Source organism: Pristis pectinata, chromosome 7 (assembly GCF_009764475.1).
Source record: "Pristis pectinata isolate sPriPec2 chromosome 7, sPriPec2.1.pri, whole genome shotgun sequence".
NCBI lineage: Eukaryota > Metazoa > Chordata > Chondrichthyes > Rhinopristiformes > Pristidae > Pristis > Pristis pectinata.
Genome location: NC_067411.1, coordinates 40,609,007 through 40,635,903, shown reverse-complemented (window position 1 = coordinate 40,635,903; position 26,897 = coordinate 40,609,007). Strand labels below are relative to the sequence as shown.

The 26,897-nt window shown below is 39.4% G+C and overlaps 1 protein-coding gene across 1 annotated transcript in view; it reads left to right on the top strand.

The window, feature by feature from the left end:
• The window catches only part of LOC127572800 (alpha/beta hydrolase domain-containing protein 17B), a 68,499-nt gene that overhangs the window by 33,389 nt on the left and 8,213 nt on the right, over nt 1–26,897 (top strand). The window lies entirely within an intron of this gene.

The window sequence follows — 26,897 nt, the reverse complement described above, 5'->3', positions numbered from 1 at the left end:
GTATTGGTTGCTGCTTTTACGTAGTTGGTTGGTTGCCAGATTCCTTAATTTGTTCTGGATCGATAAAGCCCTATGACTGCATTAGAATTCAAAAAACAATGTACAGTAGGCATAGGAGTTGACAAGTGCTTTCTGATATTCTTATAGTCAACATAGATAAAGAGGAAGTAATATATTCAGGGAGATCCATTGTGTTCCAGATGTTCAAATTGTTGGCTAATGTGTGGGAAACAAATTGGATTCTGAATTGTAGGTTATTGCAAGTTAGTGTCAGTAATGCTGAAGAGCTCGGCTCTTTATAATGGAATATCAATATATTGCTGTCCTGGCCACGTCCCATCGATGTGGAAGTGTAAGATTTTCTAATATTGATGTACATCTGAGTCTTGGTATTTTGGAAGTGTTGCGTTGATGTAAAGGTTCAGATATTACCTACTAATTGGCTTCATTTGTACACAAAATCAATTTGGAAAATGGTCAAATGGTTTCATGAGCAAAAACTTGTATCATAAATCGTGTGATCCTATGTTTCGTTGCCTATGACATTTCTCAGATTATGTGAATTGACTGTTCCATTTAAAATGACTATTAAGCCACAATAAAAAGTCTGTTCCATATGAAGAATATTATTATACGTGGACTCTAGCAGATTCGTGATGAGGGGAAAAAAAATTTCATTTCTCCCCTCATTTGATCCATAATTAAAATGTTCCATCTCTCTTTCAGGCTGAAAACAGTAGAGATTAAGTACCATAAATGTTTGCAGTTGCACAATGCAGATCAGTACTTTTGAGAGATTTACAGCACGGGGCCATTTACCCAATCGACTCAATGATGCCTGGGAGTGTTACCTAGCCTAATCCAATTTCTTGCCTGTTTGTTAATGATTTTATAGATTGTGCATTAGATCAGATTTTATTTTATTAGCTCTTATTTTTCTTTGAATCATTTCAGGAAATGCTGTCACTTATTCAAAGATTGTGTTGATATTTGCTTGCAATGTTATCTTGGCTTTCGTGGCAGCTTTGCTATCTGTGACTCATTAAGGAGTATAGGTGTGGTGTTCCAATTGATTCTGTACGTAGGCACTAGCCATTCTGTTTTGAGTTGCACAATGTATGCATTGTCTTGCATACGTCAAGTTTCAAGCCTGAATATTTGAGTTTACCAGTCCTCAAACTCAAATTGAAATTTGATTTAAGCTTACTACATACAGCACCATCAAAGGATGCATTCTACATGGAATTATCAGTGATGGACTAAAAATAGAAAGGCAGTATCCAATAACTGGGAAAACCAGATATAAAAGCAGAAAATGCTGAAAATAGTCAGCAGGTGAGATGGTATCTATGGAAAGAGGAACAGCTAGCGTTTCAAGTTGACGTTCTTTCAGAAATAATAAAACGGTAGGCCTGATAACAAGAACCTGCATTGGGGAATGGGCAATGACTGTACCATAGACTATACACAATGGTGGTGAGTGGTTTGGGAGGTAGTATGATGCTTTTCCTCCTGTTGCTTCTGTGAGCTGCATAAGAACATGGAGCTATATGTAGACCATTTAGCTCCATGTGCCTGGTCCACTGTTGTATGTTCTCTGAGCCACTTTCCTGCACTAACTCTATGTACCTTGATTCCTTTAATATCTATTGATCTCTGAACAGCCCATGAACAGTCATTTTCTTTTGCACTATTTATTTATTGTAAGTCATAGTAATTTTTGTCTTGCACTGTACTGCTGCCGCAAAACAACAAGTTTCACGACGTGTCAGTGATAATAAATTGGATTCTGATCTGTCTCGAATATTCTCCACAACTGTACTAATTAGGTAATTCCAAAGATTCAGCAACCTCTTGGTGAAGAAAACTCTATCCTGAATAACCAACCCCTTATTTTGAACCTATGACCCTCCTTCTAGACATCCTACCAGGGCAAACATCAACTCCACATTTACCCTGTAAGAATTTTGTACTTGAGAATGGATTAATATTTTAAGATGTTCTAAAATAACATGATACATAATCAGAGAAATTTAATTCCATCTGGTAAAGGATAACATCTTTACTGCCTATTCAATGTTGTCTGTGGTCCTGCAGCTGTCCACACCTTTATTCATCTAATATAATTTTCTGGTATTTAAAAACCCCTGGGGTGTGAAAAGGATTGTACTGTCAAAGAAATTATTTAAAACCAATCACCATCAATGTCCAGTTTGTTTCTTAAAAAAAAGTCAGTGTTTTTTCAGTGTACCTTCAGTCCAACATCATGAATTGGCAGACAATAATGTTTTCATTTTGTAACTCAGTAATGTGAAGAAGATTTTTGAATACAGATGCTGTATGAATTTCAAAGCTGTAGCCTAATTTCTGTTTTTAGTTAATCACGTTACCTCTGAACCTCTCTCAGGATTTCTCTTGGGCAGTCTCTTGTGGTCATATGAGTAGAAGCAGGAGTAAGGCACTTGGCTCCTCGCCCCACTTCGATCTACTGTTTATTAAGATCATGGCTGATCTGATTTGTAACCTCAATTCTACATTCTTTTCTACCTTCAGTACCCGTTCACCCTTTGCTTACTAAGAATTCATCAACCTCTGCCTTTTAAAATAAAATCAAAAACCCTACATCCACTGCCCTTTCAAGGAAGAAAATTCCAAAGGTTCATGACCTTTGGGGAGAAAAATTTTCTTCAAATGTCCTAAATTTGCATTCTTTTACTGCTGATCAGTAACTCCAAATTCTAAATTCTCCCATAAGAAGTGTCCTCCCATATCCACCCTGTCAAGATCTTTCAATTGTCTCCTACTCTAAAATCAGACCAGACTGTCTCAGTTGGCTTGCTTGTACACCCGTTCTGGGGGTTCAAAGTGGCTGATGAGACGAAAGTGCGACCTGTAGATTCTGCATAATGGGGGTAGGAGGTGCTTGATTATATAGGATGTGGTGGGTGAGTAGTTTGGGAGGTGGTATGCTCCTCCATTTTGAAGGGTTGTGGGCCAGGAATTGGTGGGGGGATTGGTGGGGATGTATATTTCCTGAGGAAAATTTTGAAAACATTCTTGCATTGTTTCCTTTGTCCACCCAGTAATTTCTTCCTCGGACAGACTTCGATGTAGCTGGACTGTTTCGGTAATGTGGTGCCTGGCATGCAAGTGACTTGTCTGTCAGAGCTGACTGAGCATAGCTAGTGATTCAGTGCTATGTTAAACCATGAGAGGACACTGTCATTGGTTCACTTATCTTGCTGGTGGATTTGGAGGATTTTATGGAGATAGCATTAGTGGTATCTCTCCAGTGTTTTGAGGTGCCCGCTGTAGGTTGTCCAAGTATCAGGTATGTACATGAGAGTAAGGAATATCACTGTTTGACAATGAGCTTTGTGCTATGCTTGATCTCCACTTTCATATTTGTTTTTGTTTCAGATATCTAAAGACTCTAGTGTTGAATTTCATCATTGATGCCTGTTTCTGTTAAGAAGTAGCTTCTGAGACGTGAGAAATGGTGTATGTTTTCTAGGGTCTTATGGAGTGGAGGCAGGTTGCTAGAGAACCTGTTTTGTGGATAATGTACAGCCCATTCTCATGTTTCAGTGAATGAATTGAAAATAAGAACACAAAATGCTGGGAAAAACTTCAGCAGTAAAAACTTTTTCCAACATTTTCTGTTTTTATTTCAGATTTCCAGCATCCTGAAGTGTTTTTTTGATTTTCAACAAATTGACAGTGAGTTCAGCCTCCAAATGTGTGCATTGGCAGACATTATCTGTCTACTTACTGCACTGACTGATGTTAGGGAGACCTTTATTTCTGGAGTGATGCTGGTGTATGCTGGACCCTATTTGTCATGTAGATTAGCTCCAGTCCAGCAGGAAGCCTGTTGAAGGTGAGATCAAACCCAGCACAAACAGGGTGGTGAGAAAGATTGAATTATGAGTTGGGCTGATGGCAAAGCCTTGCTTGACACCAGTCTGCACTGAAATTGGGTCCAATGTGCACCTATTGATTCAGATCATGACTTGCATGCTTTCATGAGGCAGACAAAGTAGAGATGAGTTTCTAGAGCTGGCAAAGTTTGACAGGATGCTCTGCAGTCCCTCTCAACTGATGGACCCAAAATTTTTTTTAGAGACCCCAAGTATGATTGATGATGCTCCTTGCACTTGAAGTTGATGTGCAGTGAACATTAAGTTCATTGTGCCCAAATGGACTGAACCCACATTGCACAATTCAAAGTCATTGACTTCACTCCTCTCTGAATAGCACATTGAAAGGTAATCATTGTTCCTTTATATTTCTGGTTAGTTGAATGTTATTGAGTTCATGTGAGAGTGTAGTTAAACCTGAAACAATTAAAACCATTCTGTTCTCAAGATGTTGAAATACATACCTCATTAAAAGGTGATGCAATGAGCAGTGCTAGACATTTTTTTTGAGACAGTTTTTAATTGCTCTTGATAGAGGAATGGTACATATCAGTTCAAGTCTTCCCATTGGGTTATATTTGGGCACAATAATTATACTTTAATTCCTTCAAGGCAATTCCTTTGTAAGGATGGAAATCTTTTATTTGCATTTGACACAGGTTGCTTGCATTAATTTCAGGTGTGAATGTGGCTGACAGGGCCTCATCTTAAGTGTTAGCTTGTGTATTCCAGATTTTACTTGACCTAGCTTTTGGTGGCCAATGCTTTCAGTTGTCTGGGTATTCAACTCTGGAATTCCTTAATGGAGGTATCTTCACCTCCTGTATGACTTTTGCTAATGCCTTGCATTCAAATGCGACCACGTATTTTGAAAATCAAAATCTAGTTTTCTTGAAGTCCTGTTTGTACGACACTGGAGTTGCGCAGTCACTCCAATGTTAGTTCACCTGAGTTTATGAAGTTTCCCTGCAGAGTACAATCCCCTTTTGTGCTATTCAAAGTCTCAGAAGGCACCCTGCTTTCACCCAGTCTAGGTTCATTTTCTAGCTACTGATATGTAGTTGAAGCTGGCATGTATTCCTCAAAGGTGTATCCAATGGGAGAAGTAGAAGAGAATCAAAAATGAAATTGTAGAAATTGCCACAGTTATGGTTGTTACTGGACGAGTAATCCAAAGAATTGGGGTTAAAAATCCCATAATGGCAGTTTAAGAATCTGAATTCCAGTTTTAAAGTAGTGTTTGGTGGTGCAAACGTGTCTCTTGCGAAGTTTCCACCTAGTGAAGAGAATCCACTATGCACCTCTGGTCTGACATTGTGATTCAAGACATAAAATAATGTAGCTGACTTTTAACTTCCCTCCTGAAGTGTTTTTATGAGCTACTAAGTTGTGTCAGGCAACAGCAAAGAATAAAGGCAGGTGGCTCAGCTGAATCAGGAGATGGAAATTGGTAAATTAGTTTATTACTGTCACATACTGGGGTAGAGAGGAAAAACTGTTTTGCATGCCATCCATACAGATCACTTCATCACATCAGTACATTGAGATAGTACAAGGGAAAATAATAACAGAATGCAGAATAAAGTGCTATAGTTACAGAGAAAGTGCAGGCAGACAAAGTGCAAAGCCATAACAAGATAGATTGTGACATCAAGAGTCCATCTTAACGTACCAGGGGATCGTTCAATACTCCTATAGCAGCAGGATAGAAGCTGTCCTTGAGCCCGGTGGTACGTGCTTTCAGGCTTTTGTATCTTCTGCCCGATGGAAAAGGGGAGAAGAGAGAATGTCCAGGGTGGGTGGGGTCTTTGATTATGCTGGCTGCTTTACTGAGGTAGCAAGAAGTATAGACTAAGTCCGTGGAGGGGAGGCTGGTTTCTGTGATGTGCTGAGCTGTGTCCGCAACCCTCTGCAGTTTCTTGCGGTCTATGGCAGAACAGTTGCCATATCAAGCCATGATGCATCTGGATAGGATGCTTTCTATGGTGCATTGATTAAAAATTGATGAGAGTTAATGGCGACATGCCAAATTTCTTTAGCTTCCCTGAGGAAGTAGAGGTGCTGATGTGCTTTCTTGGCTATGGCATCGATGTGGTTGTGCCAGGACAGGCTATTGGTGATGTTCACTCTAAGAACTTAAAGCTCTCAACCTGCTTGACCTCAGCACCGTTGATGTAGATAGGAGCATGTGCACCACCTCCCGTCCTGTAGTCAATGATCAGCCCTTTTGTTTTGCTGACATTGAGGAAAAGATTGCTTTCGTGACACCATGCCATTAATCTCCATCTCCTTCCAGTACTCTGACTCATCATTATTTGAGATTTGACCCACTGTGGTGGTGTCACCTGCAAATTTGTAGATGGAGTCAAAATAGAATCTGGCCACGCAGTTGTGTGTGTTATAGGGAGTAATGTAGGGGGCTGAGGGCGCAGCCTTGTGGGTCACCAGTGTTGAGGATAATCGAGGCCAAACTGTTGCTGCCTATTCTCACTGATTGTGGTCTGTTGGTCAAGAAGTCTAGGATCCAGTTACAAAGGGAGGTGTTGAGTCCCAGGTTGAGGAGTTTGGAGATGAGTTTGCTTGGAATTGTAGTACTGAAGGCAGAGCTGTAGTCAATAAACAATAGTCTAACGTTGGTGTCTTTACTGTCCAGATGTTCCAGAGATGAGTTAGGGCCAGGGAGATGGCGTCTGCCGTGGACCTGTTTTGGTGGTAGGTGAATTGCAGTGGGTTGAGGTTGTCTGGGAGGCTGGAGTTGATGTGTGCCATGACCAACCTCTCGAAGCACTTCACGGTGGAGGACGTCAGAGCAGCTGGTCGGTAGTCATTAAGGCATGCGATCTTATTTTTCTTAGGCACCGAGATGAAAGTGGTTTTCTCAGAACAGGTGGCGACCTCCAGATTGTAGTAGGGAAAGACTGAAAATGTCTGCAAAAATGGAGCTACTTAAAACAATATAATGTTTGCAATGCACATAAGGAATTGAGGCGTAAGAGTGCAGTACAAGAGATCTGCAAAGGGGTGTAATTTGATGAACAGAAGATGCTGGAAAAACTCCAAACAACAACAGGAACACATTATACAAAGACTTGCATCTTACCAACCATATTAACAACCCTATTGGAGAAATTCCTTTTCCATTCATTGCATTCTTCCACCTTCTCTGCTCCCTAAAATGAAGTGTTTGTCTCTTTCTCAATTCTGATGAAGCGTTCCAGACCTGAAACATTAATTGCTTCTCTTTGCCCAGATGCAGTCTGACATTTTGTTTTCCTGCATTTTGTTTCTTAACTTAAGATTTCCACATCTGCTTTTCTTTCGATTTTCATTAAACCTCTTGAGCCTGCTATACCATTTAATATCATAGCCAATCCTTTTCAAGTTCCCTCTTCCTACCTGATCCCCAAATCCTATGACTCATTTGGTATCTAAAAAATCTGTTAATCTTGGCCTTGAATATACTTTGTTCAGTTTTAATTCCCTGAATTTCATGCTACTTTTTTTAATCATTCTTTATTGTCTTTAGACCTGTGATTTGTCTCCATTTCTGCTACAATTCTGTAGTAATGACAAATACAAACCATTTAAGGCCTTAACTATTTCTTTATTTCCTATAATTTCTCCTATCATTGCCTCCAAGGCACACACCTATTTCCTTTACTCTCTCCTATTGTAGAAGGTACCATGATCAGCAATATTAAGTGCAAGAGAGGTCAACAATTAGGTTTATGAGCTGTAGTCAAACAGAATCTCATTACTACTTCAACCAGGGTTTTTGGTGCTAAGGGTGAGGCAGAAAATTGATTAGTGATTTCATGAACATAATGGTTTCTGCCCTAGGGTGTTTAAAACAATAGATGGTAACAGTATGCATTAGGCATAATTTCCAGAGTTTTGATTCGGTACTTGTATTCTTTTAATTGCAAAATTGCATTGATTTCATTATTTATTTAAGAAGGGAGGGTTGAAGAAAGCATTTAGATACTGATCTGACTTTAACATCCTGTTTGGGAAGTTCCTGGGATCTACTATAGACACAGTAAGTGAGCACCTGGATTAGTAGGAGCCAGTCAGAGTCGGCATGGAATTGTGAAGGGAAGTCATGTCTGACAAAGCAAATTCCAGTTTTTGAGGAGGTTGCTCACGTGGCAGATGGATGGGGGTCCTTGTGTACTGTCCTAACAGGATATCAAAAGAAATAAATAGAATTCCAAGGGAAATGAGTGGCAGTAAACCCAAGTGCCTGGGGTTGCCTAATAATGCGGTTTGGTAATTGTTGGATGATAAGAGTACAGGTAAAGACAACGGGACATTCTTTGGTGAAAGAAGGATTGTTCTCTCGGGATCCAGGTTAATACATAATGATTTCATGTATTAATAACTTGACTAAGAAATAGAGTTGTCTGTCCAAGTTTGCAGATGTAAACAAAGGTTAATGAAATATTACCTATTATCTCAATTGAGTTGGGATTCAAAATTGGCAAAGCTGAGCAGCTTTGTTTAAACCCTAGCTAGATCACAGCATTAAATTTTGGCCAACTCATTCTGAAATGATTCATTAGTCTTGAAAGGCTTGTAGTATAGGTTCATCAGAAAAATGCCAGGACTGAAAACATCAATTTTATGAAGAACAGTGGTCATCAAGGCTTGAATTTCCCTTAGTTTAAAAGATTGAGAGGTGTTTAAAATGATCAAAGTTAAAATAACTTGGATACAATCAAGTGTTTCCTTTGGTGGGGAAATCCAGAACAAGAAGACATTAATCTTAACACTAGACATTGTTTCAGAGTGAAATCAGGTGACACTTTCTCCCCCACATGGTAGTAAAAATCTGAAATTGAATTTCCAGAAGGTTATGGATACTAAGGATCAATCAAAGCCTTCAAGATTGAAAGCAATACATTTTTGAGTGCTGGGGATATTGAGGAATATGGATTGAAGATGGGCTGCAGTACAGATTAACCATGACTAAATTGAAGGGCAAAACTGGCTCAAGCAGATGCATTGCCCACTAAAATATCTGGCCCCACAAACTCGCCATATCTGAATAGTTGTTCATATACCCATAAAGGGAAACTGCTTGCTTTTGGAAAAACACTACATTTTATTTGCACTCTGTAAAAATTATACTTAGAAGGGAAATAATGATTTCATTAACAACCACTCGTTTCAAATCTTAAGCATTTGGAGATTAAAAATACATTTTTTTTTGCTTTAACAATTTGTCAAGGCTAATATTCATGAGCTTTAATTATTGTTATAAACTTTATAATTAACCACATTACCATTTACTACTGAATTATTTTTGTGATGTAACTTGAGATTTAAGTAAATTCTGAAAGAAATATTTGAAAACCAGCTCTGTATTTTACCCTTAACAGCTCAACTTCAAGGCTTCCATTGGAACACTGCAATACCACAATTTTACCACAGTGTGTCCTCCCACCAAACCAAAGAAGAATACAGAAATGAATATTTCAACATGTAAACCTGTACAGCAAAAGCTTTCCATAAAATGTGCAATTAAGTAATCAGTGTTACAAAAAATGCTTTCTTTATGCCAGTTGTTTTTTGTTTAAATTCCTACTTTACATGCATGCCTCATTGTGTAACAGTTAATCCCAGGAGCTGCACAGGCTCAATGGGTCCAGCTGTTTACTGTAAATGTGGATGTTGTATGAAAGGATATTACAGAAGTAAAAGTGTCAAATACTAGGGGACATGGCTTTAAGGTGGGAGGGAAAGTTTAAAGAAGCTGTGCGGTGTAAGTTTTATATTACAGAGTGGTAGGTGCCTGGAACATGCTACTAGGGGTGGAACAGACAATAGTGGCATTTAAGAGGCATTTGGACAGGCACATGATTATGCAGGAAATGGAGGAATATTATTCGTGTACAGGCAGACAGGTTTATTTTAATTTGGTGTCATGTTTGACACAGACAATGTGGGCTGATGGGCCTGTTCCTGTACTGTACTATGTTCAATGCAAGTGCAAGAAATAGAGAAAATATAGAACTTTACGATTATTTTTTTGCTGAAATCTAATCATTAAACTCTAATCATCAACATGCTGACTATTCAGAAAAAAGATACAAAGGCTGACATATACCAGAAAGCTAACTGTTAACAATTCAGCCCCAGGATAAGCATTTCTCACACCCCAATGTTGGCGAGCTATATTTGTTTCCTCCCTGTCTGCCCATAAAGCTACTGTCTGCATTTCTGTAGATAGGAGGCTAGGGGTAAGATTGGTAATTCAAAGAATCTTATAGCCCATCCTTCCTGTAATTGCTGCTTAACTTCAGAGTTCTTTGAGTGCCAGTGAGAAATCTACCCAGTCCCAGGCTGGTCCCTCATTTCAGATGGGGCCCCGGGACTAGGAAGACCGCTGGTCAGGCAGTATCTGTGGACAGAGAAACAGGAGTTGATGTTTCAGGTGGAAGACCCTTTGTTGGAATTGGGGAAGAGAGAGGTTTTGAGTTGCAGAGATGGTGGGGCAGGGATGGATCAGACAAAGGGAAGATTTTCTCTCTCCATTAATGCAGCCCAATCTGCTGGGGATGCCCTGCACTTTGCAGCATTTAACAGTCCTGTGCTTGTATTCTTTATCTGCCCTCATCACATAGCTTTTGTTTACTTTCCCTAGCTGCCCCATTAATCCATCAGTTGGCAACTCTGGCCTTGATCTATGAGAAATACCCTTCACCCTAACCCATCTAGTCTGCCATTTGCTAATAATTCAAATAAGCCACCTTTCATCCCACTAGATATAATTTCTATTCTTCCACGGGTGCTTAAACAGCTGTCCACTCTGCTTTGGAGCACCTGTACCTCCCTCTGCAACTGGATGTCTCTTTAGATCTCCCCACCATCGAGGACATCTTCAAGAGATGATGTCTCGTGAAGATGGCACCCTTCACTAAGGACCCTCACTGATTTGACTGTCTAACGTATCTTTTCTTTCAGGTAATTTTTAATGTATAGTGTTTGATATACCTCTAGTGGCTGTATAAGGTATAACTGCTTCTTAGCTTGTGTGTTCTTTCACCAGGTGATTGAGTGTCTCTCTCCTCCACCATCTTTCTTTCTGGTCTTCCTCTTCCTTTTAAGTTACCATGTGTCTGTACTCATTTCCTTTGTTCCCTCAATCTTAATAAAACAGCTGTGAAGCAACAAGTTTTTATTCTTTCCTGACTCTGAAAAGAACCCAGGAACCAAACTCCAGAATCCCACAACTACCCTTTTTATTTTGCACTATTAATTTATTTTTGTAATTTATAGTAATTTTATGTCTGCACTGTACTTCTGGAAAACAACAAATTTCACATTATAAATCGGTGATAATGATTCTGATTCTGAGCTTCTCTTTAAATTCATTCATCATATTTATAATGTCTTTGCTCCTCCATGTGATAGGGAGTTCTGTTTGTTGTACAAAGAATTTTCTCCTCCAATGGATTAATTTTCCCCAATGGATTCATTTCCATCTAATACTTATGGATGCTGATTTTTTTTTAAAGACGCGCTTCACATTTTCTCCATCTCTACCCAATCAAAGCCCCATAATAAATATAATGGGTTCAGCCTTTGATTATCATGATGCCTCTGGTCTTAATTTTTTCTAGTTTTTCTGGTGCCTTCTTATCTATTGGTATTTGGGTCAGTGAAATTCCATGGGGGATAAAAAGCTTTTTATTTTTGTGGAAACTAGGCATCATTGACAATGCCAGGACTTATTGCCGGTCATTTGTGCCTTTTAGTGCTTTGCTTTAAACCTGCTCATCCCTCTTGTATCAACTATGCCACTGCCAACTATTTGATAGTGCCTTGTTTGTTCCCTTTACCCTGTGAAGTTCTGACTAATGCTTTCTTTCCTTTGAGTTCCTATAGTTAATGCAAACTGTTGACTTTTGCACCTTAATAAAGTTTTACACAGCTTTGAGAGCATGAAGTTTGATCCACAATCAGTTAGTTCACTGAGAGAATCAGTTTTATTAACGCAACTCAAAACAAAATTGCAAATGCTGGAAAACTGGGAAGAAAAAACAAAATACTGGAAATGCTCAGCAGGTTGGGTGACATCAGTAGAAAGAGAAACAGTAAACACTTCAAGTCATTAATGTTCTGACAAAGATTCCTGGACCTGAAATCTTTCCACAAATGCTGCTTGACCTGGTGAATATTTACAGAATTTTCCATTTTTGTACCTTTTTATAAGACCACAAGACACTGGAACAGAATTAGGCAATTCAGCCCATCAAGTCTGCTCCACCATTCGATCATGGCTGATTTATTTTTCCCTCTCAACCCCATTCTCCTGCCTTCTCCCCTTAACCTTTGACAGCCTTACTAATCAAGAACCTATCAACCTCTGCTTTAAAAATAGCCAATGAATGCATTATTAATGCATTGTCTCGCTTTACCATGACTTCTAGTTTCTGTATATTAGTACACAGTAGTCTAGATATCTATGCTTATTATTACATGTTCTAAAACTTTGGAATATGGAAAGCAAACCTTTTTGTGCAAAGTTTATGTCAGTCTTAGGATTATAAGCTTTTTAGCACACTGACTACAAACAATACCAGTGTATGTAATGGCAGTATTCATGTGGAACTTCATATCGGGAGCTAACATTTGAAAAGGTGGTTGTTTTTCAATACTATCAATTTACTCATTGACCCTTCAAAACTTTCCTTTTGCCATTTTATATATTCTGCTTCTGTGTAAGAATGATTTTTTTTCTCCTCTTTACATTTTTAGTACAACCATGACAATGATAGGCAGGAGATAATTACAGCTATTCTAAATTCATGGTAAAATGATTATTCCTACTTGTCGTAGATAAAATTGAGAAGAGACTGCAGGAAGGAATTAGCTTTGCTGTACCTCCTGCCATACTTGTGAACATGTTGAAGCATCACCCTGTTTGACTAGATGTTTGTTAACACTCTTGCATTTCTTGCTTTCCTCAGTTATATTCAAATTCTGTTTTATATAGAGGAATAAATTACTGTAATTTGATTTGCTTCCAAAAGTTGACACCTATAGTTTAAATTTGAATTTATTTGTAAAGCTGTTTGTTTAACATAAGTCCTTGAATAATTTGTGGGGAAATCTGTCATGGTCAGAAGCAGCTGTTGTACAGATAGTGGCACCCCGTAAGATGAGGTCTGGCGTGAGGTTTATAAGAACTCTCCCTCCCCAGGTCCAGATGATATTGAGTCAAAGTTTGCTGTCAAGGCAGAATTCAGCTATCTGCCAGTCAATTAGCTGATTGTGATGATAAAATTGTGGGTGGTGCCCCCGGGTTATAAAGAGGAAAGTAGTTTAGCGTATCCTTTCCCTTGATAAACCTTTCACTCAAATACTAAATTCCCTAACCTTGGTTGCCTCTAACTTATGAGAAGAATGCCAGCTTTTTGTACTAATTGACTGATGATTCAGTGCAGTACAAGGGGAGGGCTGCTGTACAGTATTTCAGAAGAGAGGTTAAACAAAGATCCTTTCTGTTTTCTCAAGTGGATATAAAATATCTCGTGCCACTATTTTGAAGAGGAGGCTGGTAATTCAAACCTTGTGTACTGGCAAGTCCTTCTCCCTATCCAGCTTCACTAAAATGGATTTTTTTAAAATCATTTATTCTTCTGGGTGGGATCTTGCTATGTTTAAATTCACCTTTGTGCTTCCTACATTAGCTGTTCACACTTTCAAAGTTAATTAGTTTGAACCATTTGTTTTATGTCCTAAGGTCATGGATGCTATATAAATGCAAATTGCAAGTTCAATTTCCATTCTGGCATATTAAAAGGTTTCTTAAATTTTCATTATTATGCATGCTGATGTCATGACCCACTAAATGGCATATTTTGTTTCCATTTCCAAAGGATTTGGCACACACTGGCTCCAAATATAAATGCAGAATATCTGCTTGTCTGTATCAATGACCTTTGTCATTGCTGTTCAAAATTTTATCAGCTCTCATAGAATACAAGCATTAAACACTTGGGGTGAGTTGGTGAGGGTGGATTCCTAGTATCTCGTACAATGCTCTATTCTGTGTAAAATGTTTTTTATTGGTGATGATTATACCAATGCCTCCACCCATATTTGACTTGTCTATTCTGCTCAGGCATGCTTCAAAACTTTGCTTTGCATGGCTAATGGAAAATATATTCTTAATATATTTCCATATCTATGTCTATGTCTTATTTAAGTACATTCTTGTCCAAAATAGCTAATGCCATGAATGGTGTTAATCTATTTTGCAGTACGGCTCAGATTGACAATTCAAATAGCTTCTGAGGGCCACTCAGATTTTATTCTTTCCCTATATAACCAGCAACCTTTTTTAATTACAAGAAGACATAAATGCTAGAGTTTATTAACCACCTACTTTCTATTATGATTGCTGTTAAACCACAAGAAGCTAAAAATGGTAAAATACAATGAATTATGATTGGTGTTTTTAATCTGTTTTGACAATCTAACCATTTTAGAAATGATTTCAAACAAATTATCAGTTCTGGAGATTCAGTAACAGTTTAGGTTTTTAATCTAACCATCATTTCATCACTTAATTTCATTTTACAAATTAAGCATTCTTGTATAAAGTCAACTTAAGGTCAGAATTGGAAAGGGTAGGAGATCTATTGAGTTTATAGCGCTGTGGTCGGGATCCTTTCAAGCAGTTGATTTTTGGGGGATTTTTAGTTTAATTCTGGGGTTGTAATTTTGTTTTAAGGCTAAGGTGATCTGTTCAAAGTCAATATTTCCCATGCAAAGTTATGAAGTGCAGCCAATGCAAATATTGGTAATCTTTGCAATAAAAACAATTATCTTTAAAGATGCAGCTAGCTGTGTCCAATGTTTTGAATTGCATTTTCTCAGACCACCTAATATTAATTGTTTAAAAACTCCATTTTGCACATACAATATGCACTTACAGGAGTTGTTTTAAACTGCCCACCCTCCTCTCCAACCCATCTTAAGTGCAGATCCCATAAAAACATTAACATGCTCCTGTTGACCTTCAACTTGAGATTTATAAACTTTTCAGTAGAAATCTGCAAAAACTGCAAGGGGGATTTTTTACCTAGGTTTTCCTCTGAATTATCCAAGAACCTAATTTACACAACTTAGACTATAGTAAAGCCAAGTTTCAACTTTTGAAGTCCAATTATGATGATGTAGTGAAACAAAATGTGATTATAAGTTTGAGTGAAGCAGAAATGTTGACAAATGGTGATGCTTCAATGTGCTTGCAAGTATGGCAGGAAGTACAATAGAGCAGATTCTTTTCCAAGTCAGTCACTACAGGAAACTAAACATGCCTGATGGACTGGACCTTCAGGTTCTCCCCTTCCACGACCACTGCTTCCTCCTGTGGAGATCTAACAAAATTAGAACCAGGCTGTTTGTGGTTGATGCCAAGAAGTACTACTGCACGCAAAGGGCAGTGAAAATCTGAAATTCCCTTTCCCCAGTAAAGCTACTGAGGTTAGGGACCATTGAAACTTTCAAAATTGAGATTATTTTTGTTATTACCCATAGGTATTAAGAGAGACAGAATCAAAGTGCATTGTTGGAATCAAGATTTAGTTCAACCCAGAATTTATTGAATGGTGAATAATGCTCGAAGGAACTAATGCCTCTGTTCTTGTTTTTTTCCCCAAAGCCAGTTTTGAAGAATTTTGCGCTTAAGACATAATGTGCTGCTTTAAAAAAAAATTCATTGGAGGTATGGGGAGGTGAGTGGGCCATAATTCTTGTTACGCAGCACTGTTTCACTCACCAAGGTAGTGGAGGTCATATTCTGTCATTACATAGCAAAATGTTTTGGCATTGGGATGAAGTTTTTACCAAATATTTAACTTGGCTTTCTCTTTTTTTTTCCTCATCCAGTTCACAGTGGCATATTCCAAAATCTGCAAATACTGTGGCATTTGTGCCCAGTACAATACATTGCTTGTTTTTCCACTAAACTTTCCTTTTCAATTAGGAAGATTGCCACAGAAAGAATTAAGTAAGAAACTCAAGTCTCTGATTCAGGGAGAGTTGAAACCACAATACAGTTTGAGCTTTTAATTTGATGCACCGGTTTTCAATTATGGTAGCGTTCCACATCCCTCTGTGAGAGGTGCTCTAAATCTAATACAACTTTAGCTATAATACATTTTGTTTGCATTTCCCCCTTTAACAGAGAAAAGGACTTAACATCGCCTTTAGGCTTGTAACCTCTCAAATGAAGATGACTAAGGGGTGACCTATTTTAGGTTGTTAAAACACTTGGCGTGGATTAAAAATTGGCTGGTTAACAGAAAAGAGGGTGTAGGCTTAAATGGGTCTTTTTTTTCTGGTTGGCAAGATTTAACGAGTAATACGTCATAGGTTTTGAAGCTGGGGCCTCAACTTCTTTTTACAATCTATATAAATGACTTGAAGTCATTGAAGGTATGGTGGTTAAGCTTGCTGATGACACAAAGTAGGATGTAAGGCGAAAATAAGAAGGTTACAAAAAGATACAAGTAACTTAAGTGATTGGGTGAAGATCTAGCAAATGGAGTATAATGTGGGAAAATGTGTAATTGTCCTTTTTGTCAGGAAAGATATAAAAATATTATCTGAATGAGAGATTGCAGAGCTCTGAATTGCAGAGGGATCTTGGATGTCCTAGTGCATGATTTGTAAAGAGGCTTGTATGCAGGTACAAGTAATGTTATTGTTTATTGCTCAGAGAATTGTATACAACAGTAGGGAAGTAGTGCTCCAGTTACATAGGGCATTGGTGAGACCACATCTGGTGTATTGTGTACAGTATTGGTTGTCTTATGAGGAAAGGTTTGTATCTGCTGGAGTTTGGAAGGGTGAGAAATGACTGATTTGACAGGGTGGATGTGGAGAAACTGTTTTGTTGTGGGGAAGAATCGAGCTAGGAATCATTGTTTAAAATTAAGGGGTCACCCATGTAAAATGGATGAGATGAAAATCTTGATAAGCAAGGGCAGAAAAGTTGCTATGAGGAAACAGGAATGCAGCATTGAAATTACTGTTGGATCAGCTGTGATATTAAATAGAGTAAGCTGTGATATTAAATATAGTAAGCTTGAGGGACTAAGTGACCTACTACTAATTTGTATGTGCATAAGAATTAGTTTGATTAGGTAGAGATACTATTTCTTCTGGCGGGGCAAGAAGCAGTCCAGAACAAGGATGCATAACAAACTTGGAGGTCGTTCAGGGTGATGTCGAACAAAGGTAGTGAGAATTTGGAAACTGCAGAAAATTCCAAACTTAAATCAAAATGTTGTAGTTAAGCTGTTAATACTAAAGGTTGTGGAACCTAGGTGTGGGGCAAAGTAGACAGAGTTAAGGCACAATTCAGCCAGGATCAAATTGAATTGGGGAAACAGAATCAGATCACCTCCTGTACCTATTAAAGAGTGTTGTGTTGTGCACTGCATATTCTACTTCAACTTGTGAGTTTAGAAGTCATGCAGACCAGCCTTGTATAGATTTTGACAGATTTTTGTAATCTATTATTTGTTGCCTGCATTTTTGAATTCATTATTTTGGCCACTCCCACTTCAATCACTGGGTTAAAGATGAAACCTTTTAATTTTAAACAGTAAGACTTTATTTAATTTGCTTGTTCCTGAGCTGCTGGGGGGGGGTGGGGAGGGAATTATAATTATTAAAACTGCAGGATTAGTGTGCCTGGGCTACTCAAGTTTGCTGTATTACTTTGTGTGCAGAGTCTTGGGTTATATCGCAACATTAAAGGCGCTATTTAAATGCACAAAATGTACAAAAGGTGACCATTAACCACATCAAATATAAATCAAAATGGATAAGTTATGATGAGAATGCTTTGTCCTTTAATGATGTATTCTTAGCCCTGAAGCTTTTACGTAAGATGTATTGCTTGAAGTGAACTTTGGGAATATCTCTTTGGCAGAAGGGTAGAAAGTTATTTAGATAAATTTCATATGTATGAAATGATGAAGTTTTTGGGTGAAGAAATTAACACTACTGACCCTTAAAGATCAATTTCTAAATGGACTTTAAAATAAGGTATTTATTTATTAATGGCATGTACATCAAAACAGTGAAATGCGTCTTTTTTGCATTACTGAGAACGTACTGGAGATCAGCTCGCAAGTGTCTCCACTCTTCCGTCGCCAACATAGCATGCCCACAACTCCTAACCTGTACGTCTTTTTGGAATGTGAGACGAAATCGGAGCACCCAGAGGAAACCCACACAGACACACGGGGGAAAACGTACAAATTCCTTGCAGACGGCGGTGGGAATTGAACCCGGGTCACTGGCGCTGTAATAGCGTTATGCTAACCACTATACATTTTTCACAGTAGATTATGGTCAATAAAAAAATGGAGTACTTTGGAGGAATCTATTGTGGACAGCCAGTAAGTGCTCTATATTTCATATTTCACATGATGGCTATTCAGCTCATGGAGTCTATGCCAGCTCTCAAAGCAATCCTATCAATCCCATTCCCACAATTATTTCCCAGTAAACTTCTATGTCATGTGCCTATTTAATTCGCTGCACTTCATGTCTCTGTTAATTGATAAGATGAATGCATCCCTGTGGCAGGAGTTAGTTACACAGGAGAGAACTGAAATGTGTTTTTTTTCTGGCAGGGTAGGTGTTGATATTTTGGTCTTGCATTATATTGAAGGACTATTGTAAGATAGAGGGATACAACTCCTCTTCTCTCCAGATTCCCAGATCTTATCCATGCTATTAATAGCATAGTAGGACAGGCACAGTAGCATAGTGGTTAGCATAATGCTTTAAGCGCCAGCGACCTGGGTTCAAATCCAGCCGCTGTCTGTAAGGAGTTTGTAAGTTCTCCCCGTGTCCGTGTGGGTTTCCTCCGGGTGCTCCGGTTTCCTCCCACATTCCAAAAGACGTACAGGTTAGGAAGTTGTGGGCATGCTGTGTTGGCGCCGGAAGCATGGCGACGCTTGCGGGCCGTCCCCAGAACGCTCTGCAAAAAGATGTATTTCACTGTTTCGATGTACATGTGACTAATAAAGAAATCTTATCTTATGTTGTTTTAATTTCCATTCTACTCTCAATTGAGTTGTTAAATCAAAGTGTTGTCTGCTATCTTGGGTGGAGGTAGGAGATCTCATGTCACCATTTCAAAGAGCAGGGTTATTCTTACTATTCTGCCCAATATTTATTGTTCCGTCTGATCATCATACTGCTGTTTATGTTCGCAGTATATAAATTGACTGCCATGTTCATGCACATCTACCACCCTTTACAAAGTCTTTCATTGCTGTAAAATGCTTGGTAAAGTCATGAAAGGGACATGCAGGTTGTTATAGAAATGCATGCCTACCTTCCATTCTCAAGGTCAATTCAACTATTTTTAAATAACTGTCTGAATCAAGGTACAGAACTGTAAATCCACTCGGGAAAGGATCATTTAAACGTAGGGCTGCCTTTCAGTAGGCTTTCAATTTAAGTAGGTAATCTCCTGGTACCAAATTAAAGTTCTTGTATTCATTACTTTTACTTGTATGAAGGATGGTTGCATCAGCAGAATTTAAGATTTCTAGCACCGGAAACCCTTTGTCTAAATCTCTTCCTTCAGAAATTAATGCCGGTGATTTCAAATTGTTCCTCATTCCTGCAAATGAATTTGTTGTCATGCTTTGGCATTTATTTCTCTTCCCCAAGGCAGCTTGATCTGTATGTTTATTAGCAGATTGCCTTGCACAATGCTCCATCTCCAATAATTGGTGACTAGCAGTGACTAAGAACCATGGTCAGTAAATAACTGTATACAAATGATCGTCTCCTCCTGTTGCTTTGGTTGCCGTTTTCTATAATTTTCAGTCAAGGTTTAAATTGTGTGATTTAGCATGAACAAAATTAAGAGTTTTATATTGTTTTGCCACAATCTCCTCCCCACTCCCACACCAGCACCAAAATTATTTAACTTGCCAGTGCTAAGTGTGTCTCTACAGAAACTGGTTGCCTGTAGCTGAATGATTGCCTTGTTACTCTTTAAGTTTCAGTAATAACATTCCAGTTGTGTCTAATTTAGTCTCAAAGTATTAAGTCTGCAATATTTTACTAAGTTAGAAAGCTTTTGATCAGTTGAGTCATTATCATTTTGCCAATAATTCTTCATTGCAATAGTAATGTTAGTCTGTGTCATTGCTTATCCTCTTCTGTGCATTATTTTGGAAAAACTGCCCAGGCCGCCTGTGATCCCAGAACATAGCAAGAGTGACTAACGTGAACATGACAAAAATGTTTGTGTATGAAAGCCATCAGGATTATCAGTCCTACTTGGGAGTCGCTGATTTCTGGATACCTGCAGAAAATGAAGCAGGTGCATTTTGGCAATTGGTATCAGGAGCGGAGCATTTTCCAGGCCTGTAACATATGCAGGAACTACCTTCAATTTATCAGACAAAGTGCCTCAAAGTTTGTGCATATTGCACCAACCTTTTCTTATAAACTGTTGGATATTTTGCAAAGTCAGCTGAATCTTCGGGCAAATAGCCCAATTGGTGGCTTTCTCCTGCTTAGTTGCAAGGGACTGTAGTTGGATCAAGAATGTAATATTCCACGCCCTCTCCCCCAACCACTCATCACGTGCATTCTCTTTGTTCCCAGCAATCCATGCTGCCCTCTGCTGTTTTTCCTCTAGTACTTAACAATGGTGTACGGTTGGCTCCAAGCTCCTGTTACACTCCAGTTCCTTCATGAATTACTATTCAGTTGCTTTTTTCTTTTGGTTCAAACTCAAGGTAGAAAGATGGATACTTGAAAAGGCAGGAAATTTAATTTTCATTTGATATCAACATGCATGTAAATGGATTGCACTTCCACCAGGAGAATACTGGAAGTTTTCTATTTCGGGCAGTGACTGCACTCTGAAAATAGGTCATGGTACTGTAAAGTGCTATATAGAATGTCCTACAGGTCTTAGATGGCACCATGACTTCCAGCTTTTTTTTGGCTAGATAGACTGAAACTTGCTTGGGTCTGATTTTTAAATGAATCTGCGGAGGAATTTTGATCACAAGTTCCTTTTATTAAAGCTGATTGTTGTGACTGTGATCTTAGTCACTGGAGAGAAACTGAAGCAGGTGATATAAAGTCTTTATTCGTCACGACAAGCAGGCATTCTCCTGGAGACTGTCTCAGTAGAGTCTCCCAAACTCAAAGTACATCAGATTTGATACTCTGAGATAAAAGGTAACAGCAAGTGATTCAATGTTATTTCAATAGCTACAATGACATTGTTTACTTCAATATCTTGAGTCTGACAATGCTTCCTTTGAGTTGCATATATACAATGGGAGACACCTCTGAATGTTCAAACACCTTTGCTGGGACAAAGTAATTCACACAGATGGTCTAAGAGCTTCTGAGGACAAAGATCGCAAGCACCCAAAATTAATGCTGAGGGCTAACTCTAAGTACACAAATATCCCAACTATTGTTAGATCAAATATGTCTGTGACCATGTTTGATGTGCTAAGTGACAACATCAGTCTGTTCTGCAACCTTGAACTTGGTCACAATGGTGCAAAATAACTTGGCCAGTGTTGCCTGTTTTTGATGTGGCCAGTTAACATGCCTTGATTGTCTTGTGCTTGGCTGATGCATACAAGAGTGTCTCATGGTCTCTTCACTTTACAAGTCATATATCTGAGTAACCAGCCCCCTGTTGTCGGCCGGCAGCCTGTGCTTTGTAATGGTACTGGGTGTTTACAAACTGTCCTTTTAACTTCAAGCTGATTGCTGCTTGCAATTTACATTAAGAACTGAAGATTCATTCTCATTTGAACTAATATCTGCTATATTGACATAATTCCATAATGGTGAGAGGGGCCCTCCCAGTCAGATCCTTCCTGCATGGTCGAAACATAAGTCCCAGCACGCACTGCCCCCGGGAGGACTGCGCTGGGGACAAGACAGTCATCCGCCTCTTTGCGGGCTGTGGGTTTGCGAGGAGGGTGTAGCGAAAGATGCAGGGGTCCTTGTCACGTTTCATCCCCAACATCTGTGTAACAGAGAATTCTCTGATCTACGGGCTGTTCCCAGGGACACACACGGAGATGGACATCAACTGCTGCTGGAAGGTCATCAACTCGGTGAAAGATGCCCTTTGGTCTGCTCGAAACTTGTTGGTCTCCCAGCACTGTGAGATGTCCGTAGGGGAATGCTGCTGACTGGCACATTCCAGGCTGCGTGAGTACATGCTGAGGGATGCACTGAAGCTGGGTGCAGCCAACGCAGGGGCTCGGCGGGGAAGGACTACAGTTCAGGGTTCTGCCACTGGAGAGGGAGGGGCGGGGTCAGGCGAAGAAGCCCCTTAAATATTGTAAATATGGGATTGGGGGTAGCACCCCAGGGAGCCACACGAGTGGCATCTGTGCTGTGGTTTTTTTAATATAAAAAGGTAACACTAATGATTGATCCCTACACAAATGTAAAGGTTTGCACTGTTTTATTGTTGTATATAGTTTGTTTTTTATGATGAATAAAGTTTATTTTGGAATAATTTAAAAAACTCTTGAATCCCTAACGTTGATCACGGACAACAGTATGAATACAATATTTATCTCAAATGTTAACTTTTATTTAATGCAAAATCTTCAAGGATGTCAAGTCCTTGGCATTGTTGCAGAAGTAATTTGCTAGCATGGGTACGAGAAATGAGAGCTTTAGTTATACAGAGGGACTGAAGTATTCTTCTGCCTAGAGCAGATCAGATTAAGAGAAGATCTGATGGACTTCTCAAAATCATGAAGGGTTTTGGCAGAATCATTGGTAACCAAGGGGCATAGATATGAGATGATTGCTGGAAGAACCAAAATGAGATGAAGAAACAAAATTTAGTGCAGCAAGTTATTGTGATCTGAATCACAGTGCCTGAAAGGGCAGTGGAAGCAGATGTATTGGTAACTTTCAAAAGAGAATGAAATAATAGTAAAGAAAACAGTTACAGGATGGAGCAAAGGGCAGGGAAGGAGGCCTAAATGGATGGAAAATTTAAAAAGGTACAGCTGCTGGAAGTCTGAACAGAAAATGCAAGAAACCCTCACTAGGTCAGGCAGCATCTGTGGAGTGTGAATTGGATCAGAGCTTTCATCAGAAGGAAAAAGAAGTTAGTTTTTACATTGTCGAGAGGATGGTGAGGGATGGATCTCTGATGGGATGAGGCCAGGTTTACTAAAGTGATCCTGATGTTTGTGGAACTATGTGGTTAATAGATGAATGATGATAGTTGAAGAGAGTGAAAACCAGCAATGGGACATATTAAAGCTGTGAAGTGCAGGTCAGAGCTGTTGCTGAAAACTGAAACCAAAAGGGGAATGTTGGAAAAGTGCCCAGCAGATTATTAAGCAGTGTCTGTGGAGAGAGAAAAACTGGGTTTATTCCAGATGGATAAATTTGGAGTTGAACTGAAAAGTCCTGATGCAGACAGAAAAAGCAAGTTGTTGAATTTGACATTGAGTCCCGAAGGCTTGATTTGTGTGCCACTGTCAGGTCAAAGTAGGAGTGCGATGGGAAATTAACATGACAAGCAACTGGAAGCCCAGTCACCCCTGCATACAGAACACAGGTGCTCAGCAAACGGTTACCCAATCTGCATTTGGTTTCTCCAGTGAAAAGGATATCACGTCATGTTCACCAAATGCAATGTGCCAGTTTATAAGAAGTGCAAGTGAATTGCTGCTTCACCTGGGAGGACTGTTTGATCCCTGGTTGCTGGGAAGGAATGAGGAAGTGTTGCAGCTCTTGTGGTCACATGCAAAAATGCTGAGTTGGGTGGTGGAGATGGAAGAGCAGACCAGGGAGTCAAAAGGAATGATCCCTTTGGAATGTTTGAGAGAGGGGAGGTGAAGATGTGTCTGATGATGGAACATCACTGAAGGTGGCAGAAATTGTGAAGGATGATTCATTGAATGCACAGGCAGGTAGGGTGGAAGGTAAGTACATGGGCAATCCTGTCCTTGCTCTTGCGAGGAGGACAGTGCATGAGAGCAGTGGTGCAGGAAATAGTGTGCCTCATCAACTATGTTAAGGAGAAAGGAAGTCATCTTGGGTACCTATGTGGAAGTTGCATCAGCTGAGCAGATTCAACAGAGATGGAGGAACTGTGAGAGTGGAATTGAGTCCTCAGGAGATTTTGGTGGGCGGGGGTGGGGGTTGGTTGCGTGGGGCCTAAGTGGATAGTTCAGAGATTCAGCACAGACACAATGGGTCAAATGGCCACCACCTTCCATTGAAGACATTTAATATCATTTTAATATATTGACTATTTTAATAACTTTTCACTGCACTACGTATGTACTTTAGTGACCAGAAACACTTGAGCTATTATTTAGACATATAATCACTTTATTTGCCTTTAGTACTTTTCAAAAGTTGAGCAATTCTTTTTAGGACTAAGATAATGGAAGGTAGGTGTTGCTTTTCTTTGCAAGTTGTATTGATCGGTTTATCTTGCTCCATATCAGTGAAATGTATAATTCAGAATGAGGAGTTTCACATGGTGCTTTGGCAAAATTGGGTTTTTTTCTGCATTGTGGTTCCTCTCATTAGTAAGAATAAATCTTTTTTTCCCTGCAATTTCCATGGTTGGTTGAAACGCACATCCCTGCAAGAAATGCATCATCTTCACATGGGTTTCCTGCAATCAATCAATGTCTGTCTTGCTTATTGAAGATAGCAGAAGAATGAGATTTCCTACTTCAAGGCTACGACGTACATGTTGGCCTTGAAATGTTCAGCTAGTACTTTCCTGTTTCCTCTGTCAGGGACATTGTGTACAAGCATAATCTATTGTATGACAAATGACCCTGGCAGATAGGTTTTTGGATTAACTACTATACCATTGTAGTATTGCTCCACTGTTGAACTTCGTCCAGTTTTATTTGGACCATGCAGACCTGGACAGCTATGACTTTATATGTTCAAAGGTGTACTTGATCAGCTATTTTGTTGGTTTCTTGTATAGATGTGACATCAAATAAGTAATTGCCTGTAAAGCTCTTCAAGACATCCTAGATTCAGATGAACTGTGTTGAATTAACTATGGAAAGAAATCTTAAACCACCCAATATTATTGACACCTAACTGATTAGAAGTGGGCTGATTTTTTTTCCCCCTCTTTTACACTGAGACTGGTTTACCCTGTCTAACTTTTATTAATGTCGTGTTAATCCACATTTATGGTCTTGTTGGTTAGGCATCAACAGTTTCTACATTGTTGCAGGAGTAGCATTGCCAAATGCCTACACAGAGGGAGTGGCAGACTGAGGATACCTGACAGCCTTGCACTGTCACAGTCCCACGGGCAAATGTGCAGGAACTTCTCACATTTAACAGAGATAGTGAATGCCACACTGTGGCCCCTGGGAGATGTGACTTGGAAACTTTGGTGCTGGGGTCAGCATAGACAGCGGAGTAACCAAGTAGGTACTTAAGGAGGAATGGACCACCCTTAAAGGTCCTAAACTGCACTCACTCCAAAAATAGCAAATCAAGAGCCAACCTGGCAAAATGGAGTTTCTCTACCAGACTTGAAGCCAGTAACTACAGTAAAAAGCAGCCACGAAATACCATTCGGTCCACCAATTGATTGAAGGCATTCCTCGCATGTTGCAAACATTGTGTTCATTATTTGTTGTATGATGCAAAAGATGATGAGGGTGGTCTTGTAAATTATCTTAAAATATTTGAGATCATGGTTTACTGGAAACAGCAGCCATTTTGCCTTCGTTCTTTCAATACAGTTGGTGACTTTAGAACTATGGATCTATTCCTTGCTTTGTGACTTCACAAGCGCTGTGACTTTACCAAATTCCAGTAGAGAATTGCTTGCATGTTTTGCTGCAGTTGTCTTGCACTGTATGTTTCATTAGACTCCTTACAATGACCTACAATAGAAAGGCAGTACATTGTTTTCCCGAATCCAGACTGCTACATAAAAGCAGTGATTGTATGCTCCTTGTGTCTGCTCCTCAGTCACTGTTCACTGAAGCATACAAGAGGATGAGCCTTGCGCCCAATACAAGTCTGCTTTAAAAAAAACTGTCCCTGTTCAAGGCAAGACCATTTTAAAAAAAAAATGTAGACTATTTCCCATATCTTGGCAGTCACTTTTTAGTGAAGACAGCTATCGATAATGAAATTCGTCATTGATAATGAAATTCACCATCGACACACTAGCACAGTTTTTGGCATACTGTGGCAAAGATTGTTTGAAAACTGAGATCTCAAACCTGGTGCAAAACTCATAGTCTACCAGACAGTAGTGATCTTTGCCCTTCTGTTTGCTTCTGGGACTTGGACTTCTTATCGCTGACACCTTAAAGCGCTAGAAACGTACCAACACTGTCTCCAAATCCACTGGATGGATAAGTGCACAGATATCAGTGCCTCTACCAGGCCAACATCTGCAGCATTGAAGCCCTAATTACACCCATTCAGCTCCACGAGCCAGGTCACTCACATACCTGACACCATCTCCTGAAGTAAGCACTGAGCATCTGAGCTCTGTGGGAAGAGATTATCTGGTGGACAGAGGAAATGATTGAAGGATGTAAAAATGGACAACGAGCATTTAGGATGGCATGAGTAGCATGCTCATTCGTCAGGATCAGCACACAAGCCCTTTGTAAATGGCAGGAGGAATACACATCTCAGGAACCACCTACCCACTCGTCCCCTTGGGCAGTTTCTGGCCTATTTGCGCAAGAGTCAGCGATTCCCACTTTGACCATGTCAGTCACCTCAGAATCCAGAGTTGAAGTGGAAGCAAGTCACTGCCTAAGTAGAAGAATCCTTCTGAATCATGTCATGGGAGTATATTAATGGTGACTGAAAGATCGATTGTCAATTGCTTGCACAACATTCGTCATTGTGCAGCATGGACAAACGCATTATGTGCATGTTTTAAATCTCAAC